The sequence below is a fragment of the Protopterus annectens genome, chromosome 8.part0 (assembly GCF_019279795.1).
Source record: "Protopterus annectens isolate FY-2018-M chromosome 8.part0, PAN1.0, whole genome shotgun sequence".
Taxonomy (NCBI): domain Eukaryota; kingdom Metazoa; phylum Chordata; order Ceratodontiformes; family Protopteridae; genus Protopterus; species Protopterus annectens.
In genome coordinates this window covers 932,805,936-932,832,650 of record NC_056741.1, presented here as the reverse complement: position 1 = coordinate 932,832,650, position 26,715 = coordinate 932,805,936, and the positions used below count along the sequence as shown (strand labels likewise).

At 37.8% G+C, this 26,715-nt stretch overlaps 1 long non-coding RNA gene across 1 annotated transcript in view; it reads right to left on the bottom strand.

Annotated features, from left to right (window-relative positions):
* LOC122809163 overlaps nt 1-20,727 on the bottom strand; it is a 242,489-nt gene extending 221,762 nt beyond the window's left edge. Inside the window, exon 1 of the long non-coding RNA XR_006365865.1 lies at nt 20,651-20,727. This is a non-coding gene — a long non-coding RNA (uncharacterized LOC122809163). The remainder of the gene's footprint in view (nt 1-20,650) is intronic.
* Between the last annotated feature and the right edge of the window lie 5,988 nt (nt 20,728-26,715).

Below are 26,715 nucleotides of genomic sequence, written 5' to 3'. Positions count from 1 at the left end.
CGAAGAATAGTGCATCTATTTTTCTTTTGGTGAGAGAAAAAGCAGATGGACCTTATTTTCCCAAGTTCCCAGAGATTGCCAGTCAGTGGAAAGCCTGGACATTGCTTCATTGAATCACCTTGGGATTAATACTACTGCATTACTCCTGGTGAAAGAATAATTGAAGGTTCTAATCAGGCAGTCTGTATGGAACTTAACTGACGGGCCTGGTCGCAGTTTTTGTGAGAACGTCTTCAGGGCCTTTGTGCAGCTTGACTTTCTATTGCATCCTGCTGCTGTAAGTTCTATCCAGGGTATCTACCAAGAGAAGACTGACGAGTGAACTGAACACAGCAACACTTGGGTTAACAAGAAGTAGTGTGACGTTAGTGCTGCTCTTAGGGTTATATCAATTCCTCGAACAGCATTTCATCAGCTATGCCATTCACTGAATACCCATCATGTGGGGGGCTGTATCCCCCAATAATTTTATTTACTAACTCCAATATCACACTACAGTGAGGAAAGGACAAATTTCCTGATCCTCACTGTACCGAGATCTCAGTAGGAGCAGTTCGACAAACAACTTATTCGATGCAAGTGCCATGAAAATGCCATTCGCTAAACTGATTTTTTGCTGAACTGATAGGGACTTCTACTTTTTTGCTTCTAGAGAGAGATGGAGCAAATAATCATTAACTTCTAGCTGGATGCAGCTGTGTTGAGACTGGCACTATCTCTTTTACCAGACACGTATCTCCTCCAGTAATCAACTTCAAACCTCACAGGCACTACTCCCTTCAACCCACAAGATAAGCACCTGGAACCATTGATTTGTACCTTACAACCATCTCTGCAACCAGCTTGGTTGAAATGGCATTCACAGACAATGTAGCAATTGTCTCATGGTTACAAGCAAACACCTACTATTTCAACAAGCTGACACACTGTGTGAAAGATGTAGTTATGTAAAGATATTGGAAGCAGAGGTCTCACATGTTATCAATACAAATAACATGCAGAATGCCAGTACCACATGACACTATATTAAACCAGACACAAACAGCTCAGACAAAATACGCAGCCTACATATGCCGGGGCTGCTAAAAGTAACCTACCTATACTAGAAGAATGACCACCTAAATTAAAGGTACAAAACAAGTAACCTCAGGAAACACACAACACAGGCAGCACCCACCATGAAACATACATCTAAGAGCCACATTGGCTAATTTCAAAAACTCACAAGATGAACCTCCCACAGTCCAATATTCTGGTCATATGAGATGCACCAATGCATCACTCACCAGGCTGTGAAAGAAAATAGTGTCAGTTGCCTATCAGAAGCCAGGATTCACCTGCACTAAAGTCATTGCACCACCATTAACCACATGACACAGTCATAGGGCACATGGCTACAAATGACTTAAGTCATACCACCTTAGAATAAATAGAGAGAGGCATGAGAGAGCTTTTGGAATATTTGTATGAGGCAGGAATGAACCTAGCACCGATCAGCATTCTACCTTTATCAAGAATGGTGGCGCAGTATGATCAAAAGATTATTGCCTTAAACAATTTGCTCAGCTTCTATATTCATTCTGTGGAAGGTACAATTTATATAAGCCTGGGAAGTTATGGAAGACAATCTTAATTGATGTGTCAGGGGTAGCTTGCACCTAGACCCCCAAGGCTTTCATAGATTGGTTAAATGCTTGTCCCCCCCTATAGTGCCTTTTTTGGGGAACTTCAATCTCTAAAGCTTCCACATGAAAACAAACAGAGTCTGGATAACTGTACTATGTTCTTCATATTGATCATTGTTGCAGTCGCCTTAGCTATGTGGCTAGATTAACAGAGCTAACTATATTTGGGAGGTGGAAGGAGAAGGGTCTAGGAGCCCCTGGAGAATGATCCTAGCAAAGCATGATACAGACCTAGTAAAGCAATCCAACACCCCACACCATAACATTAGATGTCAGTGAGAGCACCCCATCAGTGCAGGGTTTCAATGCCTACTACATATTCAAGCCCACCAGATTAGGTGGAGGTACAAAAGGTGGCAGCATCTCCATATTCTTAAAAAAAAAAATTACCTCCAGACTTGCTGGACAATATATTGATATGGAAGTCTTCCATGTTCATATTATAGTTAACAACACAAGCCCCACTATGTCCTTCTCCATAGCACCTACCTAGCCAGAATGGAGTCCTTATGAACTAAACCAAGCTCTATTATGCTAAGAGACTAAGTATCACTCCATTAACTGTGAGACTTATACATCCTCAAACATGTAAGCACATACATTTCTGGAATTCATCAATACAAACTCTCTGGACTAGTTAGCTTGCATCCCAATCACAGATGTTAAAATCCTGGACTTGGTCATCACCAATAAGGGACTGCTTGGCTCCTCAATATTTGCAGCTCCCTGCCTGGACCAATCTGATGGCACATCAGTCACATTTGTATTAAAGATACTTCTGTCTTTAGCCTTAAGGCCTCTCTATTCAGAGATTATGCCAAGACTAATCTACTAAAACTGAGTAATAACCTGGCTAATTTCAAAAGCTTCTTCAATCTTGATGACTTCACTGCTTATTAGGAATCCTTTACTACCACATTCTATGCAGCTGTAAATAGCTGCATAGATGCACTAAGAAGTAAACATAATATTGGATTAAAAAATAAATAAACCCCTATGCTGAAACCCTAGTAGAATCATGCCCTGCAATAAAGGAAAGAGAGCTCATTAAATGCAAAAACAAATTTATATCTCAACATGCCAATATTGATCTTCTTAAGTGTAACAAGGACCTCTGGACCTTGATCAGATCAATGAAAACTTATATGAAGTAAAATATCAACACACAAGGATAACCACAAAGTCTTCTTTAACACCCCACTTCTCACTTCCAATATTCCCAGATGATATACCTACATTTAATCCCACTACTCAAATCTCCCAAGAACAAGTCCAAAAGACACTATCGAAGGCCAAACGGACTACTTCTATGTTGCCAAATAATATACCAGACTTCCTACTGGTCAGCCTATAACCTCGCTTACCAGAACAACCCACGCCTGAGTTTAATATCAGCCTTCAAACAAGCTCTATGCCAAATGAAAGGGAACAACAGTAATAACCTTGTACAATGCTGGGGTGTGAGCAGACTGAGGTAATTATAGACTAATAACCCTGATCAGCCTCATCTGAAAGGCTATTGAAAGGATCATATTGGAATTAATAAATAAGGACATAGGTAATCTACAAACTCTTGAACCAAGTCACTTGACATTTATCAACAGCAGATCCTGCCAACTTAATCTGGTTGACTTATTAAGAAACTTACTGAAGCAATGTATGAGGGAAAATCAGTACACACTGCATATCTAAGCCTCTCAAAGGCAATCAGCATCATCTAACACTCGGGTATCATAGATAAACAATAAACTCCCAGCTAAATGTAAATCCATATGTATTGCATTGGGTAGTAAATTGCCTCACAAATGAAACATGGGAAATTATGGTGGGTGGATATGCCGCCTCAAAATACCTGCCACCATGGCTCTCAACCATACCAAATTCCTCAGTATATACCAGTTTTGAGAGCATAATAATGGGGTGCCATGAATTCCCAAGTGGACCCTTGAATTCCTGTTTTGTTTTTCTATTTTTTTTAAAGTTAAACTTGTTGCTGATGTCATCACATGCAGGGGCATGCGTGATGATGTCACCTTCATGAGGCAGACTGTGCCAGCCTGTCAGAAGCTTGGAGTGTCTTTGTTTACTTTTGTTTAAGTATGTGTGCATTTGCACGTACATCACATTTGTGTATGTTGTCATGGATTTAGAGCAGGGACACAATCATAAATAAAGACGAATCCAATGAATGCATGTCCTTTCCTTTAAAAAATGAATTAAACAAGTCAGCAATCATGATTTGCATATACAAAATCAATTAGCCACAACTCCCCCAGTCCTAGTTTTCCTTATTCCTCAAATTTGGCACCACCCAAGACAGGGCAGAACTTCACAGTTCACTTGCATATAAGTAAACCAAAAATGTCTGCCAACTTAATGAGTATATATATATATTTTTTAAGTTCAACAGATTTGTATCATCATCCATCTACTTTCCTGTAAAACCAACATTTCACTTTCCTCATCTTTCATCCAAAAGTATGTGCATATCCGCCTTCGCCAATAGTCTCGCACAGGCTGCCTTTGGGCGGGGCAAGCAGGTGGGTAGACAGATGAGATTTGGTTTACTTGGCTCAGTCTAAGAAAGGGATTATGGTCACAACTCATGGGTAACTGACAAGGTCTGTAGGCATGCTACTTCAGACAATGCTGCGATCAAAATGGATGAATGGTGAGGGGAGAATCCATTCACATTTTTCTTCACTTTTTCCTATATGTATGTTTCTTTTGTTGCAAGTTGCTGTCATGCAGCATTCTGAAACATTTTTGGAAAAATGAATAGATGAAGAGGACTTTTGAGTTTCAATATAGGACTTGAAACTTCCTAAGTGGCTTTTTGATGATCAGAGATTTTAGTAACAAGTGTCATCTGTTCTGAAGACCATACACGAGTGTTATTAGGGCTTTTAGAGCTACTGTTGTCACATATATTTGTTAGCTTGTGTAAAAATACAAGTTCATTACTTATGTTATCTAATGTTTATGTATAATGTTAAGGACAGGAAGCAACTTTAAGATTAAGTTTTGTTTTTGTTTAGGGCTAACATAGAACGTGGCAATTTGTTATGAATGCTAAGTATCTTTTTGTTTTAGACAAGTCTTGTTATGATTTGCATATTTGTGCAGTAGACATGAAATCGGTACTGCCATTTAATTTTTTTTATTGAATTGATTTGCCTATTAAGCCGTGGTGGTGCAGCGATAGCGTAGTTGCCTCACAGCAAGAGGTTCTCCCGTTCGATACTCGGCTGGAGTGCCTTCTGTATGGAGTCTGCATGTCCTCCCCACAGATGAGTAGCATTCAAAAGACATGCGCAGAATGGGTGTGCCTTCAGTGAAGGTTGGGCATCGAGCTGGCACCTCGGCACCCTTAAAAAATCTACTGCCAATCATTAGCGGACCGGAGTTCCGCTGTGGCGACCCCTAACCAGGAAAAGCCGAAAGAAAAACAACAACATTGAATCAATGTGCCTCGTATCTTTGTCAAACAAAACTATTGTTTACTTATTGTAATATTGACATCTCACACATTTGTGGTATGGATAATAATTTTGTGTTGCAAGTTGTGTTTATGTATTGAATTGTGTGTTTATTTAATTTAATACCTCAGATTTGCAAACTTTGCTAGCAGAAAGTCAATAAATGGCTTTTGTGTTGGCCTTTTAATTCACCACACATTTATTTAAAGTTTTCAGGTGACTACAGGATACATTAAAGATATTTGCGCAAATCACAGTACTTTTAGAAAATCTGGATCTAGCAAATGGAGGCAGCTTTCCTTATATTTTGTACTGTTTTCATTTTTATATAATGAATCAAATATCACAATTTTTTTTGCATTTTCAGAAAACAGTTATACTAATTAACTTAGGTGGTTCTATGAGTGCTGAGTTATGATTCCTAGGACCTTTTTAAATGGTTTTGTGTGTTTTGCTCTATTTTTAGTTTCTGAGATACGAGGGGCAGCATATGGTGTCGCAGAATGTTATTTATATTCAAATTCATAACACAGTTTAAATACTGCATTTTGGGATTATGAAGAAAAACATGCAAAATTCTTTCTGTAAAACACTTTAAACGTGCAAAATTCTTTCTGGAAAACACTTTGCAACAGATGTATATTTTAGCATTGCTGATAAGACTTTTTACTCTATGTTGCTTCCTAAGGGATATACCACATGGACTCTTTGGGTTTACACCTGCAGTGTTGTTGGCAAGTTTGGCGTGTGAAAATATTTTTTCACACACATACACACACACCTTAAATAGCAGGCCAAGGTCCCCAAAACTTTATCTGGGCTGCTTAACAAGGTCAGAGAACATTCAAATGTTGTATGGTGACTTACATTTGCTTTCACTAACTGGTGGATTTCCAAATCATTTTGGTGGATGTGTCCCCTAAATAATTTCCAAGAGCACAGTAGACTCAGTAAATGCCAATGGGAGCTCAGAAAAATGTAGCCACATGAACAGCATAAGGGTTTCCTGATTCTCTTTTTATCTTACCTTACAGATTGATCTTTCTCATTATTGAGAGAATTTGTCTTGAATGTAAATCCAGTCTGGAAAGACTGATCAGGCTGCATGGGCAGAATGCAAAATGGATTGTTATTAGGGGAATGTTTCTTTTTGTTGTGTCCACTGTTAATTGTAATCCTTGAGCATACATGGGCAGACTGCAAAAGGGATTGTTGGGAGTAAATATTTAATTTGGTAATATGGTATCAGTGGAATGCTTTTATACATGGGCAGACTTGGAGTCAGTCACAGTGGAGTGATTGTGCATTCATGGGCACACTACAGAAAGTATCACTGGAGAAATATTTATTTTTGTGTCAGGCTCAGTGTAATCCTTATGCATACTTGGGAAGAGAAGGGAAGAAGGTTACAGAGGGGATCTTTAAGGGAAATGATACCTTTGGAGTTAGCTGAGTTGTTGTTCATAAATTGGCAGACTACAAAAGGACTTGTTGTGTTACATGTTTCCTTTGGAGTCTGTGTAGTGACTGTGCATACATCTGCAAACTACAGAAGGGATTCCTTTCCAGGCAAAATATTTCCTTTCAAGTCAGTGGAGTGCTTGTGCATTCATGGGCAGTTGGGCACACTACAGATGGGATCGTTGAGGAGAAATGTTTCATTTACTGTTAGTGGAGTGCTTGTGTTAAAACACTATTGTTGTGTTTACTTTGTGTTTAATATTTTGTCTGTTCTTCAATTGGCCTTTAAAAATTGTTATCCCACAATGCCATTTGAATGGGTGGGGTTACAAAATTGTGTGTGCAAACTTTATGTTAATCAGCACACAGATTTTTTGGCCAGTTGTATCTATTTTTCATGGCCTTTGTCCAGATTTTTTATGATTCCAGGTTGAGAGGTATGCCTGTCACTAGCCTTGCACTCCAGGTTTCAGAACTTGGGCCAGTCCTCTTTAGTAGTTACTTCTCAGAGATCAATGTAAATGTTAAGGGTTTATAGCTGACCAGGTTTGCAGACAACTGTATACTTGTGCAATTATGAAATCCCCAAAATACACCAAAATCCTCCAAGATGGACTTTCTGAAAGAAATAGATGCCGTCAAAACCATGGACTAAAACAAAATACTAAGAAATGTATAATCATATCATTCAGCAAGCATGATTTTCCTTATATCTATAACATTGACAAACATCCCTAACTGTTGATCCTATAGCCAAGGCTCTTGGAAGCTATGTTGACAATGAGCTATACTTTGATCATCACGTCCACTATTATGTGGAAGTCTTTTTTATCACACAGCTTCTATCTAAAGGTATGGCATTCAGGTGCAAAAATGTTGTTCTAACTCTGTGATGCACTTCCATAGCTAACTGTCAGAGAACTGTTCTGAGGTAAGTTTTAATGATATTAGTTAATTAAATGGGTGAAACTAATCCTTAAGCAGACAAGAGAGGGAGAGACTATGCAGGCCACAAAAAAGTAGTCCCCATTTGTTTGGAGGGCTTGGGTACAGAAAGATTTAGCCGAGGCCTTGCCCTATGCTTCATAATTTTATATCTTATTTTTTGTTCCTGTATATAACTATGTGAAAGGTCCTCTTTCAAGCTCCATGCTGGCAACTTTTTTTTTTTAAATCAACATTTTCTTAGCAGGCTTTGAGCTTCTTAGGCATTTTCCCTTTTCTTTTCAGGTATCCAAGTTAAAAAGAAATGACAGTTAGGATACTCTTTCACATTATGATCCATGTAAGTGCAATAAAAGAAGCACTGATATGGATCCTAGCTGGTGATCTGTGTACAACTTAAAAACCTAGATACAAAAATTTACTGTGATGACACCAAAGTGAACATTTATGTAGCCTGAGTGGCAGAAAAGAACTAAAAAACATGCGTCTCAGTGTGATCGTATATTTCTAGCCATTTATATTTGAACTTTTGGTTTCTGAATATACAGTCCTTAGTTTGTGCAAATGTATTATCTGTATCAGCAAAGACTGAAAAGAAATAGGGCAAGGTAAAAATCATTGCATTTTCTACTAGAGAGGGGGGGTCTAAATACTGTTACTTTTCACTAAAGATAGTATATAAACCTTTTAAGAAAGCAATAAATCCCCATAAAAACTGGCTATAGATTTGATATGTTATGCAGTAAAATGTAGTTCTTATTTTCATACTTAATTTGATGGCTCTGATGAGTTTTACCCCAGTTAAAGCACTTATTTATTTATTTTTTCTATTTATTTTAATGACTGATCTGTACTATAAGCATTTTTAAAGCATTGAAAAAGCAGGTGTTTGCTACTTTAATGGTATGCTTTATATGCTTATCTTCAAATGTTGGATGACAAAAAAAGCAGGCAGGATCTATACATAACAGTATTAATCACAGTTAAGACTTCTTTCAAGGCAAATTTGTAAGAAGAAACGAAGTACAGTGAGAAAGGCCTGGATCACTGAAGGGGGCAGAGGAACTACTACGGAGATCCACGACAGAGTTACAATCCTCACCCTTGGAATCAGGGGAGGAGGAGGAAACAGGCCAAAGAACTATTGATAGAAGTAAGTGGTGTTGTAGAATATGTACCCTACAGTTCAGGTACTGTTTATGAACATATTCCTATTATTACAACTAACCGATGTGGGGACTTTAAAATTTATAATTTCTCTGAATTAGAAATACACTATGATTTTGGGTCACTTCTTAGCAAAGGATTAACTTTTGTACCTACTGTTTTTTCCAACATTGAAACATTGATGATTGACTTAAAGCTTTTTTTAAGGAAGCTTAAATTTAAAATTTTGTTTAAGGATGTGGAAAATACATACACTAGCAATGTGTTACAAAAGAACAGTATTTTTAACCCTAAGATTTCTTCACCTCTATATATGTTTGAAAAGATTTGTGAGTGGAAATTTAGGGTTTTGTTACAACAGCAAAATAGGGGTTCTTTTTTGTATAATTTGAGTGAAAGTGAAAGAAAACTTCTTAAAGAGCTTAGTACAAATAAGGAAGTGCGGGTCATGAAACCGGACAAGGGTGGGGGAATGGTAATCATGTCTAAGGGGGATTACCTTGATAGAATGTTCAAAAATGTGTTTGATGAGGATTATTATGAACAGACATCTTTGAATTTTATTAATATTTCATAGCAGAAAGTCAGAGTGTGTTTGAAAGATATGTTTGATCAGGGTGAAATTACCTTCGAAACCTATGAGTTTTTACAAGTAAAATTTCTAAGAGTACCCACCCTGTTTGGCATTCCAAAAATACACAAGAACTTGTCTGAGCCCACCAGTGCAGCCTATAGTTAGTGGTAGTACTTCTATCACTCACCTTATGGCCGTTTATATAGATCAGAAAGTTAAAGCATTTGTTCAAGCAGAGAACCACATCATTATGGAATCGTGGGACTTTTTATACAAATTGAGGAATGTTCGTTACATGCACCAATTGGCTTTTGTCACCATTGTGGTTAATTTGTTTAACATGATTCCCCCAGGATGAAGGATTGGAAATGTTCCACGATTTCCTGTTGGAATCTAAAGTTTTTAGTAACAATAAAATTAATGTTTTGGACACATTGATGGAAATGGTATAAGAAATAACTTTGTATTCATTGACGGACAGTTTTTTCATCAACAAAAGGGAGTAGCTATGGGGGCAAGTTGCGCCTCTGTATTGGCAAATATTGTACTCCTACAATGGGAGAAACTTTATTTGTTTAAAAGAAGTGAATTACTTGGTTGGCACTTCAGGTTTTTGGACAATATTTTTATAGCATGGGATTTAAGTGACAAAGAAACTAAAGATTTTTTAGAATATTTGCAGTCTACTACTTCCTTTCTTAAATTTACTTATACCTATAGTACTACAGAAATGAGTTATTTGGATGTACTAATTACTAAGGATGAGAATCAGAGGGTTATACAAAGTAACATCTATAGGAAAAGTATTTATTCTAATAGATTTCTTCACTATGATAGCTGCCATCCTGTTTATTAAAAAAAGGAATTGTTAAAGGGCAATACATCAGGTTAGCCCGTATGATTACAGACAATGGAACTTTTGAAAGGGAGCGCAACACATTAAAAACATGTTTGTTTCTAGAAGTTACCCTGAAATTGTTATTCATCAAATTCAAGATGAAATTTTCTTGAGAAGGAATAGGGGTTCTGTTAAACCTATTATGTATGAAACTGATAACATTCATATTGAACATACTAACAGTAGCAGTGACACTTATAAATGTTCTTTTATTACTACTTACACATTGGATTTTCTGATGGTTAGGCAGAGCATTATCAATAGTTGGGCTTTCCTTCAGGGTTTTGAAGGTTTAAAGGACACATTGGGTGAAAGACCTTTACTAGGCATGGCAGATGTTTAAAGAATTTTTTAGAGGTTGATGACAGAAGCAGAGTTCCATAGTACAAGAAAAAATGGTACTTTTAAATGTGGGAGCTGTAGTCAATGTTTTTGTATAATAGAAACTGGCCAGGTTAAGGTTAATAACATTAAAATAAGAATGAATTCACATTTTAATTGTAAAACGGTGGGTGTGATTTATCTAGCTATTTCTCAAAAGTGCCCAAGCTTTTATGTTGGAAAAATTGTTCGTCAATTTAGGGAGAGAATATACGAACATTTAAATGACATAAATAGGAAGATGAGTAATTCCCTTGATTGTCATTTAAAGAATTTTCCTGATCATGTTTTTTATTTGTTGGTTTGGACAAGGTTGTTAAGCAGCCTTGGGGAGGACCATGGTGTGACTTAATAGAGTATAAAAAGTTGCTATGGCAACTCAAGTTAAAAGCCACGGCCCCCCCTGGACTTAACAAATCCACTTCTATAGCTAGTGTTTTAAGGTTAAAATAACTTTGCTATGTGTGATTTTACAATATAAACATATCTGTATAGAATTTTACATTTAGATTTATATATTTACATTGTGCAGCATATCTATTTAAATAATATTTTATTTTAATCTTTGGTGTAATTATACAATTTTAGTATATATTTATTAGGGGTATTGTGCTAGGACTTTAAGAATCAACTAGGTCAGGTTATTAACTGCTCTTATTTAAAGGGAATCTGGTTGTTTGAGTTTGGATTCTGATGAAGTTGTGTTATAGTCTTATGAAAGCACTCAATCCTGTTTTATTAAAGTTTTCTAAGAAGGATTTTTCTGTGGCATTTTTCCAGAGGAATTTTACTTTGTTTGGTTATTGGTTTGCTGTCCAAAACATGATCTTGACCTAGAAAAGCAGTCCAGCTTACAGTGCTTTAAAATGGTATGTACAGAGGACCAAGTAGCAGCTTTTAGAATCCAACCCTTTCCAAAAAAAACGTGATCCTGCCTAGAATTGTCATGATGAGTACAAGAAAAGGTAATAGCTTTAGACAACCATTTGGAAATTGTCTTGTTTGATTATGGTGGTCCCTTCTTCTTACCTTCACAAGAAATGAGCAATTGATCAGATGATCTGAAAGATTTAGTTCTTTCAAGGTAGTGCTTGAGTTGTCCATGGACATACAAGATATGGAGAATCCTTTCTCCCTCAATTTTAGTTTCAAGAAAGAAAATATGGTTAGTTTGACTTAAAGTAACCTTGGATAAGACTTTAGATATAAAAGAAGGATTAGTTCTCAAAGAAACCCTGTCATTGTGGAAAATGAGGTAGGGTTTACTCACCATTAAGCGCTTGCAACTCAGATATACTTCTTGCAGAGGTCAGAGTAATCAGTAAAAGTATTTTTCATCATTTTATCATCGATTTCAGGAAGAGGCGAACAAACCACACAGCACTCAGGATCAATGGTGTGAGTGTGGAGAGGGTTATGAGTACAAAATTCCTGGGTGTACACATATCAAACGAGCTCTCATGGTCTGGAAGCACCAGCCAACTGGTCTAGAAAGTGCACCAATGCCTCCATTTTTTAAGAAGGCTGAAAACAGTTAATCTTCCTCCTGATATTCTCTCCACCTTCTATAGAGTTGCAATAGAGAGCATCCTCCCCTGCAACTTCAAAGTGTGGTTCGGAAGCTACACAGTTACAGAAAGGAAAGCCTTACAAAGAGTGGTGAGGGTTGCAGAGAAGATAACAGGTTCCAGTCTTCTATTGATACAACATCTTTATTCTGCAAGAAGCATCCAAAAGGCCACCAAAATAATACAGGACAACATGCATCCAGTGCATGGACTGTTTACTGGCATTGGGCAGGAGATATCACAGCATCTGCTGCAGGACTACAAGATTCAATAACAATTTCTACTCTACAGTCATTAGACTTCTGAATTCAGGCACTAGTCACAGGGGTCTGGACACAACTCAATTTTTATTCATTTGTGCAATATATTCTTATATATATTCTAACTGAATGCAATATTTATTTGTTATAGCCGTAGTCAGTATCAATTAACCCAATCAAGTGCAATATTAGATAAATAACTTAGGCATTGTTAAATTTGTAGTGTGTTTTGTATTACTTTAAATAGAGTAGTTAATTTAACTCAGGGGAGGGTATTCTTTTCGTATAAGAGTGTTAGTAAATGTCTCTGCTCCTTTTTGCATGTATTGGGAGTAGTATTGTATTTGTTAGTTATGTTCATTTCTGTACTTGTATGTGTTGTTTCACTTTCCTTTGTAATCTCAATAATTGAGCTGATGCACAAAATTTTGTTTAGGCTACATATGTGTAGTTCTAAACAACAATAAAGTTTACTTTGACTTTAATTTTGACTTTATATATTAAGAACCTTAGATCATCCACATTAGTTGATTCAAATGGAGCAAGTGTTTGTTTCTCTAACACAAAATTAAGATCAGAAGGAGGTGCCACTGGTTTACTTGGAGGCCTCTAATGCAAAACCCCTTTCAATCTCATTTTGAACTGTGGCCGCCTTGAAAGAGGAGGATCCATGAGCAAACATGCTGAAATGGCCAATAAATGAACCTTGATGAGGGAATAAGAAAGACCATAGGATAGCAACTCACACAAATATTGTAAACCCAGAAAACAACTAGCCCTGAATGGGTTGTGGTTATGTTGTTGGCACCAACTAGGATAACCTTTTCCATTTGTTAATATATGATTGTCTAGTAGCAGGCTTTCTTGCCTCCATTATACCTGCTGCACATCATCAAAAAAAAGGTGCCTAAAAGCAATCAAGACCCTGTCATCCAGTCAGTCTGTTGAAGATGACTGATGTCAGGATGTATCAAACACCCCTGTTCTTGTATGAGTAGATGGACTCTGTAAGGAAGCTTAAAGAAAGAAGGGAGAACCATGGTTGCCTGTGAATGGAATCACCACAATGATCCTGGGGGAATACTTCTGAATCTCCAGAATTACAGTGGATATTAGTGGAAGGGGTAGAAAGGTGTACAGAAATATTCTTGTCCAAAGAAAAGACATCTGTCTTCCAGGCATTCTTGGATGGAGTCTTGGAATAGAATTTTGACAGCTGATTGCTCAGACAGTAGGCAAAGAGGTCTACTTAAGGAACTCCCCACAGATAGAACAAATCTTGGAAGACTCCTGCATTTCATTTACATTCATGAGGGTCTGCCCTAGTTCTGCTCATTTTGTCTGCCATAAGGTTTTGCTCTGATGGAATGTAGGATGCTTGTAGAATGAGATTGTGCTGTGAAGCTATATCCCAAGCTAACATGGTCAATCTTAAAGGGGGTGCAACCTTGTTCCCCTTGCTTATTGATGTACCACATCATTGGAATTGTCTGCAGCCACTTGAAGGGGTCCCTGAGACCAAAGATAATTCAGAAAATTGAGTTCCTTGATTAGGGAAAGCATCTCCTTGATATTCATGTGCTTGCATCTGTCTTTGGTGTCCTACACCCCTTGCACTTTTATCTCTCTGGAAACTGCTTCTTAAGCAAAGTCTGAAGCATCTTTAGTAATGGACTGTTTTGGAGCAGGAACAGAGAAGGGGAGACCCTGATTTAAGGATATCTGTTTCTACAGCAAATGATTTCTCTTCTGACAAATCCAAGTACTGGGATCTGAAAAGATAAAGGGTGGTGATGTTGACACCAAAGAGGTTTCAGGTACACTGTATCTTTCTCATGTGGAGTCTTGCTAGCGGTATCATGAGAATCAAAGATGCCATTGAGACCCAAAATCCTGATGTATTCCCTCACAGTGAAGTCTGAATGAAAAGCTATATATATAAATATATATATATATATATATATATATATATATATATATATATATATGTATATATATAAAGATATATTTATTTTTTCCTGTGGAAGAAAAGCTCTTTGAACTGCGGTGTCTAGTTGACGACTGAGGAACACAATACTATGTGAGGGATTTAAGAAAGACTTTTGAATGCTCTCATGGAATCCCAGCTTGTGCAAGAGATATATCACCCAAGAGAGAGATTCCTGACATTTTGAAAAAGACTGTACAAAGATAAAATTCATCTAAATACAGAAAAATGTAGATAACCTGTAGCCTACAATGAGCTATACTGGAGCTAGAACTTTATAAGCACTCTTGGTGTAGTGAATATTCCATAGGGTAAGGCAGAGACGTGATAATGTGATCCAGACACACAAAACCTTAAGAAATGACTGTAGTCTGGATGAAAAGGAATGTGATTATAAGCAGCTTTTAAATATAGTGTTACCAGGAAACTTAAAAGAGGAAGAAGAAACAACAGGTTATGAAGTTGCATTATTTAGAATTTGGGCACTATCACAAATAGGTTTAGGAAAGAAAGATCCAGAACTGGTCTTCAAGCATTTTCATTCTTTGGGACTAGGAACATCCTTGAATAAAACCCTCTCCCCACCTGAGACGGATGAACTGGTTCTATCATTCCTTGGGACAGCATGTGATGAAGAACAGGTGGAAACAAACCTGTCTGATATGCAGGATGAAAAAGAAGAATTTCCTCTGACTGCCATCTGCAACCTTGATGAATCATTTTCAAAATCCATTTGTGTGAAACAATCTGCTACCAAAGGGAAAAATGGATATTCAGATTTTCTGGAAGAGGAGGAGGGCCAGGGTGGGACGGGGGTTCACATGGTGTCTTGAATAGTCATTCAGACTTCTTGGAGTGATTTGAGACTTCATTTTGGAACCTGTTTGCTACTTCTTCTTAACAGTCTGTTTACCTGAATTCTGTTAAGACTGTTTGTTCTGTTTATTGCTGGAATTGGATGAGGAGAAAGAAAATCCCTTGAACAGTTTGAAAAAAGGAAAACTGAAAAATCTTGAGATTCCCTGGATCACTCTTCCCTTTCATCACAATTTTTGATTACCTCTGCAGCTGAGGCGCCAAACACTAAAAATCTATCCAAGAGATAATTTAAAATCTCATTTTTAACATCATCTGGAAGGTTTTGAGTATGCTGCTAAGTAAAGCTCCTTAAAACCATACCAATGGCCATAGCAAAGAAAGAATTATCAACAGAGCTATATTAACACACTGCAAACAAACCTGTGGAACAAAATAAACTAAGTTATTTAAAGCAGATTTGTCTTCACAAGAAGAAACTCTAAATAAAGCAACCATCATACTTTCACAATATGTCAGGATAAACCTTAACATATGAACATGACAATTTAAAATTCTGAAATTCAAGGTTGTAGAAGTATACACTTTGATTCCATACCTATCAATAATGTTCCCATCCTTATTAGAAAGAATAGTATTGGAATTAACTAATTGCTTAGCAATGGAGGAGTCAGTTAGGGCTGTAGCTGTTGAGTCATGCTTGGGAATAGTGTATAAACATTTAAAAGACTGAGGATCTTTATATATCTTCTCTACCTTTTTAGGGATAGCTGGCTATCAGAAAAATTGCAGGCATCAAGACAAACATCCTCTAAAGCAGACAGAACAGCAGGATAGGGCGTAGGTTCTAAAAAATCCTTCTGTAAAAACTAGTAGTATTTTTGGAGGGAATGAGAAATCATTGTGTTCTCCCACTAAAAACAATGGGACCTAATAGTCTCTGAGAAAGAAAAATGCCCACAGGGAGAATCAGACAGAGTTGTCCTCTGAGTCTGAATCAGAAACCTGAGGACAAAACCCTGAATTAATCCCTGCATCATCCTGTTCAGATTCAGAATCTTGAATCTCTTCAAAAAAGGAGACATTCCTCTTTCTTTTACCAGAAACTATTCTACAAGATGGATTAATAGCCCGACTCAAAGCCTAAGCCAATCCCAGTAAACTACTCCTATCCAAACAAGTTTAAGGAGTAGACACATGCCTGTTTTTTTGTTTCTTTTTTGACAAGAGCAAGGGGGCATCCATGTTAATAATGGCAGCTACTGCTTCACCAGGGATGGACACAGCATTCAGAAACAACAGGAAAACCTTACCTGCTCTCCCAGAACCATCAATAATGGTTGTCTATTGCCCACTGAGAGGAGCCCAACTGCTGAAGAGGAAGTAACTAACACCTGGTCCATAGAGGCTGTAGGTTCTACACCAGTGGGATCTAGGATAAAAGATGAGTGGCCTGTGGTACAACAAATGACCACAGCAGAGTCACTCACCTGTGACTGAGGCAATTTTCTAGCCTGCTGTGGTGGCAAATGCTGTTTGCTTAACTTTTTATTTTTGTGGCTGGAAGAAGGACTGACTGTGGGAGTGATGACCTGTTCCATGATTAAGCCAAAAATGGCTATCCTCATTGAAAGAAGGAACACAGTGGCAATAAAACTACTAGTCCACAAAAGTTACTCTTTTGATAGAAAAAACACAGTAAAAAGCACTTTCAAACACGATGACAGCCTCACAGCCTTAAAATAAATACATTTCTCCACAGAAAATAGTTTATCAGTTAGATAACGTTACTTTTAAACTGACAAAAATAATGAGCATTCCATTTAAAAGTATTGTTCAGTCTCAAGACAATACACTCCTAGATTTAAAATAAGTTCCCAGAAGAGGAGATTAATAAAACATCAGTAAAAAAAAAAATTAAAAAATGGAAGATTTTCCCCAAAGGGAACTTATCTGCCCAGGTAAGGAAAGCACAAACTGACAGTTTATCCTCAAAAGCCTCAGAGATCATACTCATCAGGAGCTGTAAAGCTCTGAAGGCTTCACATTCAAACTTGTTTTTAATCAGCTCAGCTCAAGCTGCTTTACAGTTTATGCACATGGAAGGTGCCCTGAAGCTTTGGAAACCAGACAGCTGTTTTATCTTTGGCAGGATATAACCCATATAACTAAGCCTACTGCAGCAGTGATCAGTATGAAGAATATTTTAGTATTGACAGGTGATGTACGTTACGAATTTCAGAATCCCTCAAACATCCATGCTAGTTTTATTCCTTGTCAGTGACTATACCTTCTTAGGCTATCCAAATTATTAGACTAAGGTTATTTTCATTCTTTGATGTTGTCAGTATTTCACCTTATGTTACTTTGGTTTTGTTTTAGGTTAGTGATACTCAGATATTGTATTTACTGTTTTTTGTCATGTTTTAACACACCTCCAGCATTGTAAATCCTATCATGTCTTAGTCATCACATCGACTGTTTCAAACATTTTTTTTTACATTTCTTTGGTGCTGCAAAGAGGGTTACATGTTCCTTCTGTGTTTGTACAATGCCATTCACACAGAACATTAAAATGGACTTGTCCTATCTCTAAGTGTTTTAGTAACAACTTTGGAGCCAAGTTGTTGCACCGTGCTTTCCATTTACAGATATACTGTGCCCATGGTTATCTAACTTCCTTTTAATATTTTACACGGGACATGCCAAAACTCTAACCACCACACACGTTTACAGCTTACTTTGTATACTATTATAGTGGTGTGCCCAAAGAAAGTTATTAGATCATATTTAATATCCTGTGCTTTAATGTTTATTGTTAAAGAATGGGATAAAAATGACCTGTTTCTCCAATCATATTGGCCTAAAATTTAATACGTCAACTTTAAATATTGTTTGACATTCCTGAGGTTGGTAAACTGCATAATAATGCTAGCTGAAGAACCAGAAGTTGAAAATAAAACTTGACTAATAGTTCCTGATATTTCCTTACTGATACAAACTGTACCATTAATTGCAGGAATATATCGTGTTTTAACCAATCCCCCCCATACAGCTGGCAATCAGCTATACTTTCCTCATTCATCATGTCTAACAGACCCATTGTTGTCTCCCCTGGGCTCAGTCTGAGGAGATCAAGGACAATGGTGCAGCATTATATTGCTGACAGGCATAATGCCCTAACCCATCCCATTCTGTGGTAGTGCTGTGAGTGCTGTAATTGCTGCTTGTCCATATGTTTGCTTTGCTGCAGTAAAAGACAGTATTGTAATTAATGCACTTTTTGGAAGATGCCTTTTAGTCTCCAACACAGCTGACTTAGATAATATCTATCATATTCATCTTTCCCCATCGGAAATCTTGCATCTTTTTTGCCATACTAGGTTTTACTTACATTTACCACCTTACTATTTTCTATTCCTTTCTACTCTGATTAATTTATGCAGACACAAGCAACTTGAGTGATGTAGACCCAAATCAGATTAGCTTTCTTAAGATCCTATCATCTAAACTTAGTACTAGGCTTCTTTGGAAATGTTACAGAGACTATGGGTACCGGTCATTCAGTACACACTGCTTATTTCTGCTCTGACCATTCCTTTGGCATTACCCCTCATGCTGGTATTGTTAAATATTAGACAAATTTAATACAAACTTTTACATTATCCACCAAATTGTGAATCATCTATTGGACAGATCCCATGTTTTGAAATTTTCTGGCACCCATTTTGAACATAAAATTGTAACTAGTCTGTTACTACAGTAATCAGTGCTGGACCCTCTCTTGCTTGGCATTCACTTTGTGTATATCCCATGTAATACCCTAGAAGTGCAGTTGACCATGTTTGCTGCTAACTATAACTGGGCACTGTTATCCACTTATCCATTGATAATAAACAGCTTATACAAGGGCTGGAGGATATACATACCCGGTGTACTGAAATGGTCTTAAGTTGAATGCAAAATAGTGCAGTGCAATAACATTCAGCAAAGAAGCTTTTTCCCACATGATACATTATAAACGGTACTCTTTTCACTCAGTCATGGTCTAGAAGACTTGGGTACTTAAGTGGAAAATGATCTCTCATTCAATCATCATGATTCCACCATTGCCAGGCAATCCTTCAATACTGACCAGTTGATTTTTAAGTAATGTCTTCAAGATCTAAAGAAGTCATCATGCCACAAACCCTTCATTAAATATAATGTTCCCTTTGGTGTTATAAACCAAAGCATATTGCTCAACAAGAAAGGCCCTAAAGGTACCTTGCAAAAAAAATGCCTTAAATCCTTCAATTATCCCAACAGATTAGCAACAAATCTCTTTATACTGAGTGGTCTACAAGCTGCTCACTTTACAAGCCATAAAAGACCCAATCCTATTTGACCTAAAGTTTCTTTGCAAATCCAGCGGTTTTCAACAAATACTCACACTAAGGACCTAAATCTAAACAAAAAAAATAAATAAGACTCACTGTCAAGATTAGTCCCTAACTCAATTTAGTTCCAGGCTATGCAATAACTTAGGTCACTACAGGTCAATCACATTCCTGCTTTGACTACCATTAAGTATAGTCTGATGACAGGATGGGTCACAAATTTACACCAGGGTTATCTTGTAATGCCTTGCTCTGATTGAACTGAGAGCACTATTATGTGCTTGAAAAGAGAGGCATGAACTTCTAAGTGTGTCTACATAAATATGCATGTGGCCAGATATCTTATGGTCAGCATGGTTTCTTGTCTAACATTGTTCCTATTTTCCCATCAGAACATAAAAAAGAAAACAAAAGTAATACTATTTTAGCTACAGAATAATCCTTGAAACCAGTATCTCCGTTACGTGGATGTCTGCTATTATGCATATAGGGGCTTCTCCCTTGTAGTGCATCATGTCATTCAGAAAGTACATCTTGGCATATTCATATCCCAGTCTTACTTCTCAGTCTGCAATGCTTCAGTGACATCTTTAATACTCACAACATTTTCTGTCATCTTTTTGAATGAGGGGATTTCTTACATAAATGATGTACATCAGTAGAGATTGCACTTTTTTCATGCAGCCTTAATCCTTTTTGTTGTATCATTCTCCATACTGCCTTCTCTGCCTCTGAATCACCTTCTCTGTTGGTTTACCTGTTTTAATCAGCATTTATTTATTTTTTCCAGTTAGTAGACTGATATTCCATTGTTGAATTCCTCTGCCACATGACGAATTCTTTAGTGCTGTACTTTGGAAATCAGGACCATTTTCCTAGAAATATGTCTAGGAGTGCTGGATAAAATATATGTTATATTTCAACATGTGAAATATACGACTGCTTAAGCATCTGTATGAAATTAATAAATAATAATTCAGAGGAGAGGAAAACATATAGTGATAATGGTAACCAAAGTTAAAGTATTGAATATAACATGAAGGTACTCACACATCAGAACTAGAAGTCCTACTGTTGCAAGTATGGCTGCTGTTACAATTCCCCAGAATCGTATGGTGTCATTACCTAATAAATAAAAAAAGACTGTTATTTATTAACGTAAGACTCAAACAGTTACAAGCCATCAATGTTCATGGGTAAAATTTCATCATAGTGTGAGTTTATCAGTAAAGCAAGGCAATATCACATTACCTCTTAATTATTGCAGTATGCAAAGTGTTGTTCCTCTACTGATCCACTGTTAAATGCACTCGTTATACCTTTTCAATGAATATAATTCTTTATAAGGAGTGAACACCAGATACTCCTTATGTGGGGATCAGTAGCCCCCCCCCCCTGCTAATTTTATATACCAACTCCTAACTCTGAGATTGCACTACAGTGAGGAAAGAGCAGGTTTCCTTATAAGTACATTACCAATAAGTAAGTGCTATGTTCCGCTTCCCTTATTTTGGCCAACTATGATCATTCAATGAAAGTATTTACAATCATATGGTCTTTTGATTAAAGAAGGTTTTACTGTTTTGTGTTAGATGAATGGTCATTTGAAGAAAGTGCTGTTCGATGGGTAAACATAGACCCCAGATACTGCAGGCACAGTGGCTCAACAATAAGGCCAATAAAACATGATAAGAAATAATAATTATCAGCAAATGTCCAAAGAATTCATAAGTGCAGTCTATGATCACACAGGGCTGGTGCAGAATGCACACTATGTAACTCAACCCTGCTAGATTAATAGACAGATCATATATACTTGAACAAATGCATACATAAATACATAGCTGGACTGTGTCATATATATCATTGTTAAGCAAACAGAAGTACACAGTACAGTACATGATTCACAAATGTGAGTGTGAATAATGGACTACACTGACAAGTAGGGTAAGAAGTTGCAGGTACCCAAATGGAAATAGGAGGAAAAAAGGGCAGCAGGGTACACAGCATGCACAGATAATGTTTTCTGGAAAGGACACGAAAGAACTCTCCCATTTGCTCAATAAAGGGCACCTATATTAACACACACACACACACACACACACACACACACACACATATATATATATATATATATACACACACACACACATATATATATTTATTTATTTATTTCACATTTAACTGGGTTGGTCCAGCTGGGTAAGAATTTACCCTTTTTCAGTGGAAACCCGAAGGGAAAGCCCCAAACAGACATACAAATACATACAAATAGAGACAAATTAACAATATTAAAGAGCAAAACAATCTTATGGATACAATGGATATGAAGAACATAATGTACTCAATGGAATATTGCATAGCTATATATACAAAACGTGTAGTAATAGGTTGTAACAGGAGAAACAACAATAATAAATCCAGCAGGGAGGAAGTTACGGTTGGAGGTAATGTAATGAAAAGAAACAATGTACAACTAGATTAGTGGCTAGAAGAAGAAATGTGTAAGTCCAGTGGCTTCAGAACTGAGGGAAAGTAGAGTGAGAGTAAAAAGTAGAGGGGTGACTGCACAAGGGACCGTAGGTCAGAAGAGGGAATGGTGCAAAAGAAGATAGTAGTAGAGGAGGGATTTAGTGAACTAGAGGGAGGGTACAGAAAGAAGACCAGTTTGATAAAGTAAGTTATACAAAGAGGAAAAAGGTCTTATAGATCAGACTTAGTGGTGAAGTGGGCATGTGGAGAGGGAAGGCTTAAGTAGAATGATAACAGGTACATAAAGAGTTATTATGGAGGTACACTATCAGGTCATGTTTGAAGTTAGGAAGGGAGGTATGATGACTTCTAATATGGAGTGGAAGATTGTTCCAGGTAAGGGAGATGGAGTGTTTATAGAGTATTTTACGTATGTTCTTGTTGGGTTTATAGACTTGTAGTAAGAGTTTATCAGAGCTGCCCAGGGATCGGGGAGGGGTGTACCTAGAGATCAGGTTGAACAGAGATGAACAGTCAGAGTCTGAATTAAGAATTCTGAAAGCTTGGATCAGCTGACATTTGGTCAGAAGGTGTGAGAATTTGAGCCAATGTAATTTTATGAGAGCGGAGGAGTGATGGGATTTATAGGGGCTGCTGGTGACAAATCTAGCAATTTTGTTATAGGTTTGGTCTAGTTTTGCCAGCAGGTTATTTTGTAGATTGGAAAATAGAGGGGAGCCATAGAGGAGGGTGGTGAGGAGATATAGGATTGGGCTAGCAGTAGTTTTGAGTTGGGGGTCAGGAATTGGCTGTTTCCGTATAGCATGCCCAGTTTTTGGTGCGTTTTCTTTATAGAATGAAGTATGTGGAGGTCTAGTTTGAGCTGGCCGTCTGTGATGACACCAAGGAGTTTAGTGTGTAAGTCTGGTGTTATGATGGTGCCATTTAGAGAGGATATGAGAAAGGTGGATTTGTGGTGGGCTAGAGTTTTAGGTAGGAATAGTAAGAGCTTAGTTTTAGAGGGGTTCAGGATAATTTGATTATTGGAGAGCCACTTCTCAATAGAGGGAAATGAAGATCGGGTGATATGGTGGAGGCTATTGATAGAGTCCGAAATGGAGATCAGAGTTGAATCATCTGCATACTGTATGATAGAGGAGAGGTTTCTGGAAGTGTGTAGGTCATTGGTGAAGAGATTGAAAAGGACATGACCAAGAATTGAACCTTGAGGAACACCAGTCTCAACTGGAAGAAAGGGTGAGAAGGATTTTTGCCATTTAACTGTTTGTAGGTGACTGGACAGGTAACTTGAGAACCAATTTAGAGTGGGGATGGAAATGTTCAGCTGAGAAAGTTTATGAAGTAGAAGGTTGTGAGAGAGAGTATTGAAAGCCTTTGAGAGATCTAAGAAGAGGCAGGACACAAGTTTAGTATTGTCTCTGGCCTCAGCTACAGTATGAGAGAAGGATAAGAGTGCAGTGTTAGTACTGTGTTTGGGCCTGAAACCATGCTGGGTGTTGGTTAAAATATTGTTTTGAGTAAGGTGGGAAAGCAGTTAAGAATGGATACACTTTTCAAGAATTTTGGAGAGGGGAGAAAGAATAGCAACGAGACAGAAGTTAGATGGTTCTGTGGAGTTACCTCCTTTATGTGGTGGGATAGTGAAGTATTCCTTCCAAATAGAGGGGACAGTGGATTCTTGGATTGAGTGGTTGATTAGAATGGTGATAGGAAGGGCAATAGAGTTAGCAGCAAGTTTAAGGAATTGGGAAGGTAGGTTATCAGGGGCGGGAGAACTAGGTTTGAGTTTACTGGGGAGAGTGTAAATATAACTAACAGAGATGGGTTTGAGCATGAAGGGGTCTGAGAGGTTAGTGGAGTCAGACTGGGAATGTGGAAAAGGTGTGGGTCTGGTAATTGAAGTGACAGAACTGGAAGTGGAATTAGAGGTGGGGTTGGGGTTATTAGAGGTGTTAGGTACTAGTTTAGAAATGGTATCAATGAAGTAGTGATTTAAATGGATGGCGGTATCTGAGGGAGATTGATTGGGAAAAAGGTTGGGGGTTGTGGGTAAGCCAGGGTTAAAAAGAGTTTTTATGGCTGACCAGAACTTCTGGGGGTTAGTAGTTTGCAGTGATTGGTCAGACAGGTAAAACTTTCTTTTGTCCTGGTTGACTTTTTTTTGTAAGGTTTCTAAGTTCCCTATAAGATTGTAGGAGGGCAGGAGATTTGCTTTTCTGATATTATTTCCAAGTGGCATCTCTTTTATGCATAAGGTGGAAGGTTTCTTTGAATGGCCAGGGGGCATGTTTAGCTTTGACTTTTATTTTCCTGATGGGGACAAGAGAGTTGAGTGTGTTTAAGAATGCCTGGTTGAAGTAGCTAACTGCATCATTTAAAGGTAGAGAGTATAGGCAGGACCAGTTAATATTTGAGAGAATTTTGCTGAAGGAAGTGGTATTGAATTTTCTTTGGACGCGGATGTATTTTAAGAGGCGAGTACTAGTGAGGCTGGGTGAGTGCCTAGTAATGTGGATAGGTAGGTGGTCACTGATGGAGTCAGATAGTATACCTGGCTGGTGGTACAAATAAGGAGAATTCACGAGAATCCAGTCTAGGATAAAATTGGAGTGGTTTTTTGCCAAGGCGGGGAGGGAAGGAGAAAAGCTGAGTAAAACCATGTAGGTTGAAACTATGAGACAGTGTAGTAGAGTTAACTGAGTTCCAGTCTATATTTACATCCCCAAGTATGATAGTTTCAAAGGGGATATGAAGAAAGCACCAAGATAAGATGTCTTCAAGGATGGTGATATTATTCCCTGGTGGAATATAGATTGAAGCTATGGAAATTTTTGGTAATTGTTGAGATGACAGGTTACTATGAGTATCTCTGCAGGGTGGAAGGTGGGAGTGGTAATTGTAAGTGGTAAGATATTGAGAGAGTCAGAAAAGAGAATGGAGACATCACCTCCCTTTTTGCTAGGTCTATCCAGTCTGTAGATATTGAAACCGAGCGGAGGGGCAGATCTCTGAGTTGTGGATGTTTTAGCCAAGTTTCAGAGAGAGTTAAGATGTGGGGGGTATAGTGTTGTATAAGTGCGTGGAGTTCAGCCACTTCGTTGCTGATTGTCTGGATGTTAAGGGAGAAGAAATTTAGTCTTTTGGTTCTGTGTGTAGAAGTGAGAGTGGATGGGGAGGTGAGAGTGGGATTGCTAAAGGTGTGGGGGGAAGTAGTAGTAGTGATAGTAGATGGAGTGGAGGTGTTGGAATATAAGAGTTTGTTATTAGGACCAGGGTTTGGGTGTAGATTGCCTTCAAGGAGGAATGTTGTCAGGAAAGAGAGTAAAGAGTTAAGTTGAGAGAGAGGATACAGAAATTTGGATTTTAAGTTTGGGATTTGTTTTGATGAGGGGAATAATTTAGTTTTAAAGAAAAAATAGTGTGGTAGAATGCAGTGAGTGTGGTATGGACCTGGATAGATTTTGTGAGGGATGTAAGTTCCGGCTGAAGGGTAAGGGGAGAATTGCAGGGGTGTGTGATAAGATGTGACATATGTCAGTGTAAATAGCAGAGAGGAAAAAAAGTGGCAACATCTTTAGTGTTAGGTGTAGGCAATGGTTACAACAATGCGGTATGTAAAGCAGTTTGAAATGTGACAGGTAATATCTTGAAAAAATAAAGAGATAATAAAATATACCACAAAATATATATTTTTTATTACCAAAATATACTTGAAATTTAGCAACCACAAAAGGTCCCAGCAGTAAGACTACAAACAAAGTTTGTCTTAATCGTAATTCAAAGCACAGTCTCCTTAATTAGCAGACTGCAATCATCTGACCACCGAAAAACAAACTTGGACATATAAGTAAATGCAGACAGATTAATAGAATGCAGATAATCTGCTAAACTGGATATAGCAGTGCATAGAGGGCTACTTTTTCTTACAGTTTGTTATAACATGCGAGTATGCTCCCTCCAAGTCTGAGAGTCTTAAACAGCAGAACTGATGCCTCTGACTCCAAAAATGGCAAGGGCACCATCTGAGGATGGAGGCAATAAGAAAAAAAAATGCTGACAGGATGCATCCGAGGTTATCACCCCTATAAATTACATTTAGAATATACACCTTGCACAGCACTGGACTGCACACTGTTATAGCCATTCCAACGGCTTAGAGGGTTAATCCGTTGTAAACAGTCATGTATAAAAATAGTCACCACACATAGACTGACAACAGTACGCAGAAGTATGGATTCCCAAAAAGGACACTGGATCCAAGATTGACTATAATAAGCTTTATAGCCACTGGTATCTATAGTCTCAACTCCTCATCCAGTCTAGAACATGTTCCTGGTACCACAGCACACATCAAGAGCTAAAAAGGAAGCCCTTAGCCACAGCGAGTCAAATACATTCCAAGAATCCAAACGCCTTAAAGATACAGCCTGGCCATGTCCAAGGCAGGCCAAGCTAAAAGTGCTTCCACCATGGTCAACAGAAGACTAAAATTCAGACATCACTTTAACCAGTAAGCTCTGCACAGCTAACGGTTCCTTGGCAGCAGCTAAATCATCCGAACACACACACACCAGTTAGTACCTCCTGCAAGGCTAACGGTACCTCAGCAGCAGTGATAGTTG